Genomic DNA, 14,451 nt, shown 5'->3' with positions numbered 1-14,451 from the left:
TGATAGAGGGACCTCTCTCAAGTCCAAGGCTTAGTGTGTAGCAGATGTAGGGTTAGCTTAGGTCCTACAAGCTTCAGTTTCTACCTCAATTATAAAAGGTTAGTTGATCATTTATAGACTCATTGGAAGGTGTTCTTTAAGTACATATGGTGTTCATCTAGGTCCAAATATAGTGCCACTATCATTACTAGCATATGCCTATGGTATTTATTCAACCCCAATTGTGGTTTGTATTATCTACATCGACATCTAGTTATAAATTTCCTCCAAATTCAAGTGGGGTTCCACCTTATATGTCAATATCTATTTATAGTATTCCTAGTTCAAGGGTACAGCCTTTATCTGTGGTACCCTCACTTATTCTTAGCTAGCCAGACTTACTATATCTCCAATTACTTCAAGTATAATTATGTATTATAATGAACAAAAGTGGTTTGATATGTTTATTTGCTTGGGTCCACCAAGTTGAATAGTGTTATTAGTGAGGATGCTTATTAGTTTTTGGATAATGGCCTCAGAGAATTTCATAATTTTTGTTCCCTTGAATATCATTATGTTGCTTATAATACTTATCAGTTGACGAATATGGCTAGGGATTGGTGGAGGTAGTTCGCTAGTTGTAGACCTTTGGGTTTGCCTGCTATGACTTGGACTTATATTTTTTAGGCTTTCTTAGAGAAGTTTATTCCATTAAGTTTAAGAGACTAGATGTGTAATGAGTTTGATCATTTGGAGAAGGTCTGCATGAATATCACTAAGTATGAGGCTTGTTTTTACTATTTATCTAGGTATTTAACTACTAGCATCTTTACCAAGGCCAAGAATATTTAAAAGCTTTTGAAGGGATTGGATGGTACTTATCAGTTGGGTAATACTCAGATGGTAGTATCAGGGAGTTTTTAAATTAATATTTAGCATTCTAAGATTACCTTGTTGATTATCCAAGATACTTATAAAGTCAACAAAAATGTGTGTCATCATGCAAGGTTTAATTTAATGCTTCTTGTGGTAGATGTTTCTTTGGTAGAGGTTCCCATAGTTATCATGGTAGAATAGTCTAGTCTTCTTTACAAGGATCAGGTTGTAGGATTGTAGATTTATATCTAGCTAGAGTAGTTTTTTTAGTTTAATTGCACCTCCTCAGATTGAGTTAGGATGTATAGGGTGTTTTGTGTGTGATTAGTTTAGCCATGTAGCCATAGATTTTCCTTTGTGTGTCTCTAGACCTAATACTACATAAATAGTAAAAGGTGTATTACAGAGTGGTAAGGCTACAACTAGAGGTGGATGAGGTTGAGGTAGTGGCATTTATGGTGGTGGTCATAATGTTACTAATGCTGAAAGTGAATGTGGTCAGTTCTATAATACACCATCTAGCCTCGATATAGAGTCATCTAATGTTTTTATTATGGGTATCATCCCAATTTTTTCAAGATCTCCTTCCATAATATTTGACCTTGGATCAACTTTTTCCTATGTGTCTACATATATTTCTTCTAGTTTTAATGTTACTTCTTTGTGTTTTGGCCTCTATAGGAGATTCTTTAGTGTTGGATTTCATATACCAATATGTGTAGTTGTCCTTGTAGTCTATGAGACTTAGGTCAACTTGATTATCTTAGATATGGTTGATTTTGATGTTATCATTGATATGGAGTGGTTTTTTCTTATCACGCCATTTTAGATTGTTATGGAAAAATCATGACCTTAGCTAAGATGGGTGTGTTGAGGTTGGCTTAGAAGAGTATGTTGATTTTGGTTCTAAAGGGTGTTATATCATTTATATGTGCTCATTGCATGATAGAGTAAGGGTGTTTATCTTATTTCGCTCATATCTGAGATACTAGTGATACCTTACCACGTCCTATGGATTCTATTTGAGTTTATCATGAATTTATGGATGTGTTTCCTAAAGATTTCCTTGGTATACCTTCGAACCATAATATTGATTTTGTTATTATTGTGGAGTTGAGAACTAAGTCCATTTCTTTCCCTCCTTATAGGATGGCCCTAATGGAGTTTAAGAAGTTGAAGAAGTAGTTGGAAGATCTACTTAGTAACTGGTTTATTAGACTTAGTATATCTCCTTGGGGTGCACTTTCCTTATTTAGGATTAAAATGAAAGGTTCTATAAGTATGTGTATTAACTATAGGTAGTTAAATGAAGTGACGAATAAGAACAAGTATTGTCTTCCTCGCATTAATAATTTATTTCACCATCTTTTGGGTGTGTGGTATTTTCTAAGGTTAATTTGAGATCTAGGTACCATCGGTTGTACATTAGATCATCGGATGTCTCAAAGATAGTTGTTTGGACTCGATATGATTATTATAAAGTCCTGGTCATGCTATTTGGGATGACCAATTCCTATGTAAAATTGATTAAGCTGATGAACTTGGTATTTCAATCGTATTTATGGATGACATCTTTGTTTATTCCAGTAGTGAGGTTGACCATGTAAAGCATTTGATGATTGTGCTTTAGAGATTGTATGATGAGAAATTGTATGCTACGTTTAACAAGTGTAATTTTTTTTTAATTTTATCTCTTTCTTAGGTCATGTATTGACAAAGGATGGTATTATGGTTGATCTGGCAAATAATACAGTGATTTGTGATTAGGCTAGACCTACTTCTCTTATCGAGATTCATTTCATAAAGGTTTTATCATTTATTCCTGCTTTTTTAACCAAGGTGACTCACAAAAAGTGGTTTTTTAGTGGTTGGATGTGTGTGAGAAAAGAATTTAAAAGCTTAAAAAATTATTGACTTTTGCTTCCAATTTAACTTTTCTGAAGGAAGGTGTGCGTTTTATCGTGTTTTATGATACTTTACTTTTTGGTTTGGGTATGGCGTTGATGCAAGAGGGTAAAGTGATTTCTAATGTCTCTCATCAATTGCAGCCTCATGAGAGAAATTAACTTACCCATGATTTGGAGTTGGCAGTTGTAGTATTTGTGTTGATGTTGTGGCATGAAAACTTTAATGGAGTTCCTTGTCAGATTTTTAGACCAATGTAACCTTCAGTACTTCTTAATGAGACCTTAATATGAGCTAACAACATTGCCTTGAGTTTCTTATGTATAATCACATCACTATTTTGTACCATCCGAGAAAGGCTAATATTATTGCAGGTGCCTTGAGTTGGAAGTGGCCTAGTATGGAGAGTTAAGCTCATCTCTTGACCCAGGAGTGGCCTTTAGCCTTGTAGGTTTAGACTTTAGCTAACTAGATGTTTAGGCTTGATAATACGCCACCCGGGCATATTTTAACCTTTATTGATGCTAGTTCTTTCATGATGGAACATATTTGAAATCACTAGTTTAATAATGATAGTTTGAGGGTGATTCGGGAAAAAGTGTTGAGTGGTCAGTCTAAGAAAGAATCTCTTGATTCTGACATTGTATTAAGGATTAGTGGCTAAGATTGTGTGCCGAGACTCAGAAATTGGGCGATAATTATTTTATAGGAGGCTTATGCTCTAGATATATTCTATCTATCCATGTGTGACAAATATTTATCATGATTTGATGCAGCATTACTGGTGGGGTGGTATAAACAAGAATATGGAAAATTTTGAAGATCACTACTTTATTTGTCACTAGGTGAAGGTCGAGCATCAATGACTAGGTGGTTTGTTTAAATGATTACCCATTCATAAGTGAAAATATGACATTTCACTTTGGACTTCTTGACTTGGTTTCCTAGTGCTTCTTGTGCCTCTAATATTATTTGGGTCATTGGATTTTATGGACATATCAGTAAATTTTATCCCCATTAAGATTCTTTTCGGTGTTGAGACGTTTGGCACTATCTATATTTGTGAGATAGTTCTTCTTCATAGGGTATCCATGTTTATTATTTCAAATAGAGGCTCTGTGTTCACTTATAGATTTTAGTGGACTTTTTTACAGAAGTTGGGTACTATGGTGACCTTAGCACAACTTTCCACCCCAGATGTATGGTCAGGCGGAGAAAATTATTTAAGTTTTGTAGGATATGCTTACAAATATTTGATGGATTTTGTAGGTAAGTTGGAGCATCAAATAAACTTGGCAAAGTTTGCATATAATAATAGCTACAGTTTGAGTATCGAGATGGACCCTTTCGAAGCATTGCATGGTAGACATTGCTTATCACCTATGAAATGAACCTCCAAGTTTTTTTCTACATTTCAACATATTTTCATTTTTTAGAGATTTCCTATAGCTACCCCAATTAATTTGTGACTTTATATAACCGATAGTTAAATTATCGGGAAGTTTGTTTGGTTTTTACGACTAATTTTCTATTTTAAAGTCTTCATTAGATAGAATTGGATACAAAGCAAAAACTTTGGTAAAATGACCTTGTATATCAATTCTGATAGTTCCACTAGCTCCAGAATATTGTTTTTACACTAGGTGGACCTTTGGTTTGGGTTACAAGGCTTCCAAATATATTCTGGGCTATTGGTTAAGAAATATCCAATTTAGAAGTGGGACCCACTTTTCATCAAAAGGACCTCGGATCAAAATTTTGATTGTGCCACTGAGTTCGTAACATCTAATTTAATAAGGTAGCATAGTTTGTTAGCCAGGGTTTCAAACTAATTTCGAGGGATCAGTGGAGACTTGGAAAAAAACAAGTATCCAATTCCTTCACACAGCTGATGCATCATCTAAAGCAGCCTATTGGGCTCTATTGAGGAGGCTGCTTAAGCAGATGCTGCTTTAGCATCCTTTTAAGCATTTTAGCAGCCCTAGACAGTGGCTTTAGCGATAGTCTTATGTGTAGGCTTGTCCATTTTAGCAGCATGCCAGTTAAACAAGAATACCACTCTAGCTGCACCAAGGAGCTTTAGTGCAGAACATTAAAGCAGTCCAGTGCTGTAATGACCCTTTATCTCATTTTCTCTCTCTCCACTTATTTTTGTCATTAGACCTTTTCTATAGTTGTGTTATGTAATTTATATCTTATTAGAGCTGACAGTTAGGTTAACGGGCAGTTCATTTGGTTTCTAGAGCAAACTCCATAATTTAAAGTCGTAGTTGGTTCCAAAAGGCCACTAGGAAAAAACAATAGTCAAACAACCTCGAATGTATATTCTAAATATTCCCAAAACTCTAAAATATCAATTTCAGGCTATGAGGACTCTTTGTTTAGGTCCCAAGGCACTTTGGTTCATTTCGACCTATTAGTCGAAAAGTTAAGAAAATGGAAATTTTGTGTGGGACACATTTTTTATCGAAATGACCTCAGATGGAAATTCTGATTGTGTCAATGAGTATAGAACATCAAATTTGATAGGGATAAATAGTTTATTTGCATATACGGATTCCGAATGAATCCCGAGGGATTAGTGGGGACTTGGAAAATCCAAAGTCTATTGTTGTATCTAGTGCATCGTGATTGAGATTATTTTGGCTGCAATCGGGACTCCTTTTGCAACTCCAATTTATGGCGATCTGATAACTTTGTCTCGGTAGCGAATCCTATAAATGTTGCACTATATCACGACAGCAATAATTGATTTGTGATAGTGACACCCAAAAACCTGATATGAGTATAATTAGACCCTTTTTGTACAGTTTTGCTCATTGCTCATCCATTCTCTTGATACAAAAACTCTAAATAAGGAGATAGTTTGGAATTGAGGCTTATGGGTGATTTATGAGCTTGGCTCACACTTGTTTTTGGGATTATTTTCTTATTTGTGGTAAAATTTCACCCTTTTCATGGTAGAATATCCCATTTTTGACTGTGCCATAAGCTCTGAAACTTTGATTTTAGGCTAGGTGGATCCTTGGCTCAGGTACCTAGGCTTACAAATTAGTTTTGGGCTATTGAGTAGATTATATGAAAAATAGAACTATAGGTGTGGGCACTTTTTTATTCCAAAACGATCTTCCATGGAAGTTTTTACTACTCAATTGGATCCATAATGTGGTTTACACTACAATTTCACTATTGGATCATGTTTATACGGTTCTGGATGAGTTCACAGGGCTAAAAAAAGTTTCTGACTTTGCTGGTACTGACGTATTTAGGATTATGACCAAAAAATCACAATAGCGATATTTCTAGCCTTTGATCAGGTAGTGATAGCAACCAAAAGTTCGTAATCGTGACCATCAGTGATTATAAAACCCCATATTTGTATTAAAAAAGCATTTTGTTTGAAAAACAGAGTGGTGGCTGAAACCTAGAACAATGATTTCAAAGTTTAAGATTTTTCCATCTAACAATGGCTAATACTGTTATTGGTCAGCCAAATTAAGTGGCAATCCTACTTACTCTTGAGAATACATGGATAATTTCCTAGCTTTAACATCTGAAACCATTACATAAATTCAAACCTAAAAAAATCAAAACCATCCTCTCCAAAGCTTACCATTTGACTCATTTGAAACATAATACAAGACAGGATAATTCAAATGCACAAATTAAACCTATTCAAATCAAGAAACCTAACTTCATTAATTGTGTATCTCATGAATGATGGACTGAAGAAAAACTAGACAGAATGAATTTTATTGAAGGGCTTCAATATGTTATCATTGGGAAGTTCTCATATTAATGGACTGACTTAGATGATCTTCAAATTCAACTACATAAACAAATCAATGTGAAAGGAGGATGCACCATTGGGTTGTTGATAATGGCTTAGATCTCTTTACTGAAACATAAGCCCACATATTTTGTGAAAGAATCACTTTTCTCATTAGCTTCAGCAGTAGGGAGACAATTCATTTGGATACAACTTTTTTAAACAAGACAAGACCTAGTTATGCTAAGGTTAGGGTATAGGTTGATTTACTTGCTGATCTTCCTTCATTTGTTAAGATAGAGATATTGAATTCAAAAAATGTAGAATATAGAGTAGAGAGGGTGAGGATTCAATATAATTTTTTACCTAAGCACTGCAGGATGTGTATTCTACAAGAAAATAATGAAGTTGACTATAGGGTACTACAAACTGAGTTGAAGCAAGTATTTGAAGAAGATAAGAATAATTCACATAACCATAGGGTACGAATACAATAAGAGGACAAGTGAAGCATCAGTAGTTTCATTAGAATATGTTGCACCCTACAAGAAGCACATTCCCTAATAAAGGTTATCAAGGAGAGGAGGCTATCAACCTGAGAAAATCGGTACTACTAATCAGTTCAATTCACTGAAAGTGGAAATAGAGAAGAACATAAAGAATCATGAGGAAGTTATTAATCAGAATATAATCAGGATGATGATATAAATAGTGAAGAAAGGAATAACGGGATGTTAACAAAGGACTTGGTAACCAAGTCATTTCATCAGCTTGTAGAAGCATCTATTATAGATATCAAGAATCAAGATAAATCAACAAATTAGGAGACAAATAATTAACATCAGAATAAGTTGACTATCACAAAAATAATAAAAAGCTCACTATTTGTTGAAGAGAATAAGGAAGTAGAAAAGTAGTAGGTGAATCAACAAAATATGCAAAGTAAGGTTAGTAGAGATAGTAAAAGAAACAAAGTTAATAATGTTATTACCTTCAAAAAGTAAAAAGTGTAATGATCCTAATTTTTTAGTGAAGGAAAAAGTGAACAATGTAGAATAAATGAATAATGAATTAAGTTATTATTGATATTCTATTAGCTATTAAGGATCTAATAGGACCAATGTTCTGGTGAGATTCAGAACAACAAAATTAAGTACTTCTTGATATACTCACTTATCAATATGATGTAGTCGAGGAAGTTATAGGTCTATTGGAAGGGGTTAAGGAGGTAAATACTCCATTAGCTATTAAGGATCCAGTAGGACCAATTTGCTGTGGAGATTCAGAACAACCAAATTAATTACTCCTTGATATACTCACTTATCAATATGAAGTAGTCAAGGGAGTTATAGGTCTATTGGAAGGGGTTAAGGAGGCGAATACTAATGAGAATCTAGATGACTAGATATTAAGAGATGCAGATGTTTCTTAAAGGATTGATAAATTGATTGAACAAATAAGGAAAAGTAAAGTGCAATCTATCACTGAAAAGACCTTGCCAAGCAGATCTCATTCGAAAAAGGAGAGCATCAACTCTTTGAATAAGCAGTTTTGAAAGCTTTATTATGGAATATTAGACCGATGAAGTCACAAAAGGCATTCCATAGAGTCTAGATGTTATATAGGGTACATAAATTTGCTTTTATTGCAATATGGAATCCATTTTGGCATATCAGATACTTAAATAAGTATTGAGAAAGACTGTAGATGCAACATATGTTCCATACTTGCAATGGCAAATTATGGCGTTTTGTTAATAATGGTGTCAATTCCACAATAAAAAGGGATACTAAAAAAAACTCTTTTTTCCTGATTCAGGATCAATCTATGGGATTAGGTTTTATGCTGACACTTGTATATGTTAAATTTATCAAAAATAAAAGAGTGGAATTATAGGATAGTATTTTCGCTATTTCTAATAGAGTATTCGGTCCATGGCTCTTTGGAGGTGATTTTAATAGAATTTTGAATGCTTCAGACAAGATAGGTATAGTGCTAATGGTTACAGCAGATGTAGAAGACTTTAAAGATTGCGTTGAGCCTTATGATATGACCCAAAATATTTACAAAGGCAACCCTTTTATATATACGAATGGAAGAACTGGAGAGGATTGTATATTTGAAAAAAGTATAGGTTGTTTGTTCATGATGATTTTTAGTGTAAGATTAATTCTATAGAGGTGGAATATCTAGCCAGAGATGGTTCTGATCATGCACATTTATTATTAAAATGTGAGAATAGTGATGTTAAAGTTCATAAATAATTCCAATTCTTGAATTTTTGGATAGATCATTAAAAATTTAAAGATGTAGTCTCAAGGAAATAGGGTGAAGATTATTCTGCTAATCCTTTTAATGACTTTATACGGAAGACCAAAAAAGTCAAGAAAGCTCTTTCAATGTAGAGCAAACAAACATTTGGAGACATTTTTAGAAGCTTATTATTAGAGAGATGATTGATAAAGTGAAAGAGAAACACATTAAAGAGAACCTTACTTTAATGAATAGAATTATGATGCAAAAGGCTAGAGCTGAACATATTAAATATCTTCAATTGGAGAAAAGCTTCTGTCATTTGAAAGCAAGGTATGATTGGTTTTAAAAGTGGTGATAGAACTACAAAGTTTTCTCATAGCATTGTCAAAGAGATAATAAGTAAACTTAATATCTCTAAACTTCTTAATGATTATGGTTGTTGGATAGAAGAGGAAAGCCAAATTACTGATGAGGCCATAAAATTCTACCAAAACAAATTTATGCAGGAATGAGAAAAAACTGAATTTCCATTACTGAAAAACATTCCAGAGCTAATTTCTGCAAGGAAAATGAGATGTTATAGGCCAATTCTAATTATTTGGAAATTAAGGTGTTGGTTTTTAAGTTAAACGGAGGAAGTGCTTATAATACCCCAAGATTCTAACCAATAGTGCAACCATGACTCAAGCTCATGAGAAATAAATTATAGTGTTTTTGTTTTTTTTTATCAAGGGTGATGTGTATTAAGGCCTCAGATATGTCCTAGCAATTAGGTGAATCAAAACATTCCTTACCGATTGAATTCTTGGGAAGGATATTTCCATATTCAATTTCAAATGATCATATCTCTCATTATACTAGAGTTATTGAGCTCATGACCTACTAAAATATAGATAATCTAATTATCTTTCCAACGATATCAATTTTGTCAAAATACGGTATCAGAGCAAGGAGTTATACCCATTTTACTCCAGTATGTCAGGCTGGAAAACGAAGTGATGAGATTCGTGATAAGCTGTCACAAGCGTGATGACTTATCACCAATGTCGTCAGCCTTAGGAAGATTTTTACCCCCAGTGACGAAATTTTGTGATAAGTTGTCACGAGTGTGATGATTTATCACCAATGTCATTAACCTTAACCAGAAAATCATAAATTTCATCCTTTTGTGAGGATATTTCATGACGACTTATCACTGGTCTGACGATTTGTCATGAATATCATTAACTATTTTTTTTAGCAATTAAGGGACATTTTTGCAATGGTATTTTGGTCTTTTTCCATCTTTTGGAAGCATCTATAAATATGAGAATCCTCATACCAACCCTAATTTCTCCATTTTCTCTTTGAATTCTCTTAAGAAATATATCTAGGGTTTCAATCAAGAATAATAATCTTTTAAAAATCATCCATAAGTCTTCAAGATTTCTTCAAGAACCAATTTCCTCATAGTGTGAGCTTCAATAATTATTTATTACAAGTGCAGATAGAGTCTCAAGCACTAGAGTTCATCCAATTTCAAAGATTAAGGTATGTGGGGTTTGAACAAGAAACTTCTTTCATTCTTGTGCCCAAAGACTTAATTTCTACTATTAAATTTCATGAATTTCCAAGTGGGTTTACACCCAAATTACTTTATTAATGATTTTTGAGATATGAGTTGTTCAAGTTAATATACAAGATTATTTCATCATTTTATTTCATAAATTGAGAACTTATGCCATGAGTTGAATATTTTTATTATGAATTGATGATTTCTGAATGATTTGAGATAAGTGTCATGATTTAAGCTTTTCTATGAGAAGTTTGATTATTTAATATATATTGATATTTGAGGTTGAGAGTCAAGAATAAGTTCTTTGATTTTTTCTTTAAGGTTTTGACATTTGATATGAGTTAATGAGAAAGTACACTTGATGTAGAGAAAGATTGTTTGAGTTTGAGTCGAGTTAGGAATCCAAAATGGTTTTGATTTAAAGATGAGAAATATTTATGATTTGGTCTCTATGGTAGACCCTTGAGTTGATTATGGTGGATTTCCTAATGCATTGTGAGCTTAAGTCTGGGAATAGTATTTAGCACCGAGCGGGAAGTGTGGGTTTAGCGTATCCTATTTCCCCAAAACTACATGCCACTGTAGGATTAATATTAAGGGCCAAAGGCCAAGACAGTGATCACTAAAGTTAAGATTCTACTCCGATGGCAAGGATAATAGTTTTCCCCAATGTGGGCAAGACGTTGGACTCCATGTAAGCCTATATGGCTTATATTGGTTATAAGAAACTTCCAAGTCCATAATAGTCCAAGTTTCATGAGTTACCGAGTTATTCTAAGTCATGATTCAAAGAGTTTGAGTTGAGGCCAATGGTTTATGAGATTTCAAAAGCATGTGTTATTATTGATGATTTATGGAAACTATGTTTCAGGTAATTCAAGAGAAGAGAGTCATTAGTGTCAGCATACATGATTTTCTTATACAATTATGATATTATTTGACATGTTTCCTGTACCCCCATATACTTATTACATTCCCAAGTACTGATTCACATACTCTTCTGTGTTCTATACTCCCTCGTGGTGTCGGTTTAGGTGCTTAGTCTCAGTGACGATAGTGATTTTCGAGTACCTCTATCTACATTCCTACAGATTGTGAGTCCTCATGGTTCGAGGACCTATGTCCCTGACTTTTGATTTTAGTAGCAGATAATTACTTCTTTTTAGTTTAGTACGAGTCAGTTGGTGATCTATCCCAATGGCTCTTTAGTCTTATATAGTAGAGGCTTGATCAGTATAAAGTAAAGTATCAGTATGTACAAAATTTTAGTGTTTTAATTGTTTAGGCTAGTTTGTTATCTTATTCAAGTATGTTCATGATATACATTTCTCTCATATTCTAGCATGACTATTGTCAAAGTGAGTTCTAGAAGTGATGACTGGCTTAGAGGGTTAGCTTGAGGCTGCGTGTGGCCTTAAGCACCGTGTGACATCTCGGGATGAGATCTCAGGATGTTATAATCTTGGTATCAGAGCCTAAGGTTTGAAGAGTCCTAGGGAGTCTGACAAGCCATGTTACATAGTGTTTTGATCATTAGTGTGTAGCGTGCCACATCTACGAGCAAGAGGCTATGGGATGTTTTAGGAAAAGTCATTTTTTTCTTTCAAAAGTCTATAGTGCGTATGACTATTTCTCTTTACTATTAATTCGTGCTCTCTTATGACAAAAAATGCCTCCTTATAGAGCTCACAGAAATAATGAACAACCTTAACCCGCTGATCCTTTAGGTGAGATGGTGTCCCACGCTGAATTCTGGGCAGCTTTTCAAGCGCTAACCTAGGAGGTTACCATTAATGCCTAGGCCCATTCTCAGGTCACCGTTTCACCTTCACAAGAAAGTAATTTAGCGGCAGCTCAGGTTTGTGATTTTATACGAATGAATCTACTAGATTTTTATGGGTCAAGGGCAGGTGAGGACCCACAGATGTATCTTGATGAGGTGAAAGAGATTACCCAAATTATGCATGTAACAGAGGAAGAAAGTGTCGAGATAGCTTTCTATCGCTTAAAAGATGTTACTTATGACTGGGTAGAGGTATGGAGGAAAAATAGAGGGGAGAATACCACTCCCATGACTTGGCAATTGTTCCAGGATACCTTCTTGGATAGATTCTTCCCCCCAGAGATGAGGGAAGAGAAACTAGAAGAATTTGTGAACTTGAGACAAGGCTCCATGACAGTTAAGGAATATTATCTTAAATTCAACAAGTTATCTAAGCATGCTCCCGGTATGATTGCTGATTCCAGGACCAGTATGAGTAAGTTTTTGACTGTTATATCGAGTTACATTATGAAAGAGTGTAGATTTTTTATGCTCAATAGGGACATGGATCTTTCTAGATTAATGATACATGCTCAGCATATTGAAGCGGACAAGGTGAAGAAGAGAGAGAGAATAAGAGAAAATAAGAGAGTTAGATTAAAGCAGCAGGGGCATGGTCAGACTAGAGAGGGATCTACCCTTAGTTTTAAAGTCATTAATTCGTGCCAGCACCTTCAACAGCTAATGCCCCCGAATCCATAATCAGGTGGGAGTGGGGTAATAGGCCTACTATGTCTAGGTCCCAGGACAGCGTGTGTAATAGACCTAACTATCCCGAATGTCCTAAATGTGGTAGAATGAATCTCAGAGAGTGTTTGGTTGAACAGAAAGGTTGTTTTGGTTGTAGTTAGTTGGGCCTCATACTTAGACATTTCCCGTATGCTAGACAGGGGAGCCGTGATATTCATCCCCAGAGTCAAGCTATCAGTGCCCCAACCCCTTTAGCTCATTTAACTCCTCCTCAGGGTGCCTCATTGAGTACTACAAGTGGTCTACACCCAAATTTCTTTTATGCTATACCACCCCACCAGGAGTAGGAAGATTCCCCAGATGTTGTTACTGGTATGCTCTGTGTATTTCATTTTGATGTATGCATTAATGGACCCTTGGTCAAGTTTTTCTTATGTGACTCCGTTGGTGGCTGTGAATTTTGAGATCAATGCTGAAAAGGTTCCTAAGCCTATCCTAGTTTCTACCCTAGTAGGTGAATCTATTATTGCTAAACAAGTATATAAGAAATGTCCTATCATTGTTCTTCACAGAGTCTTGTTCGCAGACTTGATTGATTTAGACATGGTTAATTTTGACATTATTCTGGGTATAGATTGGCTTCACTCTTGTTATGCATATATTAACTGTCGTACCCGTGTAGTCAAGTTTTAGTTTCCCAATAAGCCAGACTTTGAGTGGTTCAAAAATTCTGTATCTCCTAAGAGTCATTTCATATCCTATCTTAAAGCTAGGAAATTAATATCCAAGGGTTGCATCTATCATTTGGTTTGAGTTAAAGATACTAAGTCCGAGACTCCAACCGTTCAGTTAATTATCGTTGCTAATGAGTTTCTCAATGTTTTTTTGGAAGATCTCCCAGGGGTACCTCCCATTAGAGAGATACAATTCGGGTTTGATCTTCTTCCCGATACACAACCTATTTCTATTCCTCTATATCGTATGGCCCCCACAAAACTTAGGGAGTTGAAAGAGCAACTCAAAGATCTTCTAGATAAGGGTTTCATAAGGCTTAGTGTATCTCCTTGGGTTGCACCCATTCTATTCATGCGAAAGAAAGATGGTTCATTGCGGTTGTGCATCGACTATCGTCAGCTTAACAAGGTCATAGTCAAGAATAAGTACCCTCTTCCAAGAGTTGATGACCTGTTTGATCAGCTGCAAGGTGATAGCTATTTCTCAAAAATAGACTTAAGATTCTGTTATCACCAGCTTAAAGTTAGGCAGTGCGATATTCTAAAGACAATATTTCATACCCGTTATGGTCATTTTGAGTTCTTGGTCATGTCCTTTGGTCTAATAAATGCCCCAACAACTTTTATGAACCTCATAAATCGGGTTGAGACAGTACCTGGATATGTTTCTTAATGTGCTCATAGATGATATTCTTGTATACTCTCAAAGTGAGAACGACTATGCAGATCATCTCCGAGTAGTCTTGCAAACCATTTGAGATCATTAACTATTTGCCAAATTTAGAAATTACAAATTTTGGCTAAGGTTAGTTGCTTTTATGGGTCATATTATTTCTTCTGAAGGTATTCGAGTTGATCCTTAAAA

The sequence above is a fragment of the Capsicum annuum genome, chromosome 11 (assembly GCF_002878395.1).
Source record: "Capsicum annuum cultivar UCD-10X-F1 chromosome 11, UCD10Xv1.1, whole genome shotgun sequence".
In the NCBI taxonomy this organism is placed as follows: Eukaryota; Viridiplantae; Streptophyta; class Magnoliopsida; order Solanales; family Solanaceae; genus Capsicum; species Capsicum annuum.
This window is presented reverse-complemented; position numbering follows the sequence as displayed.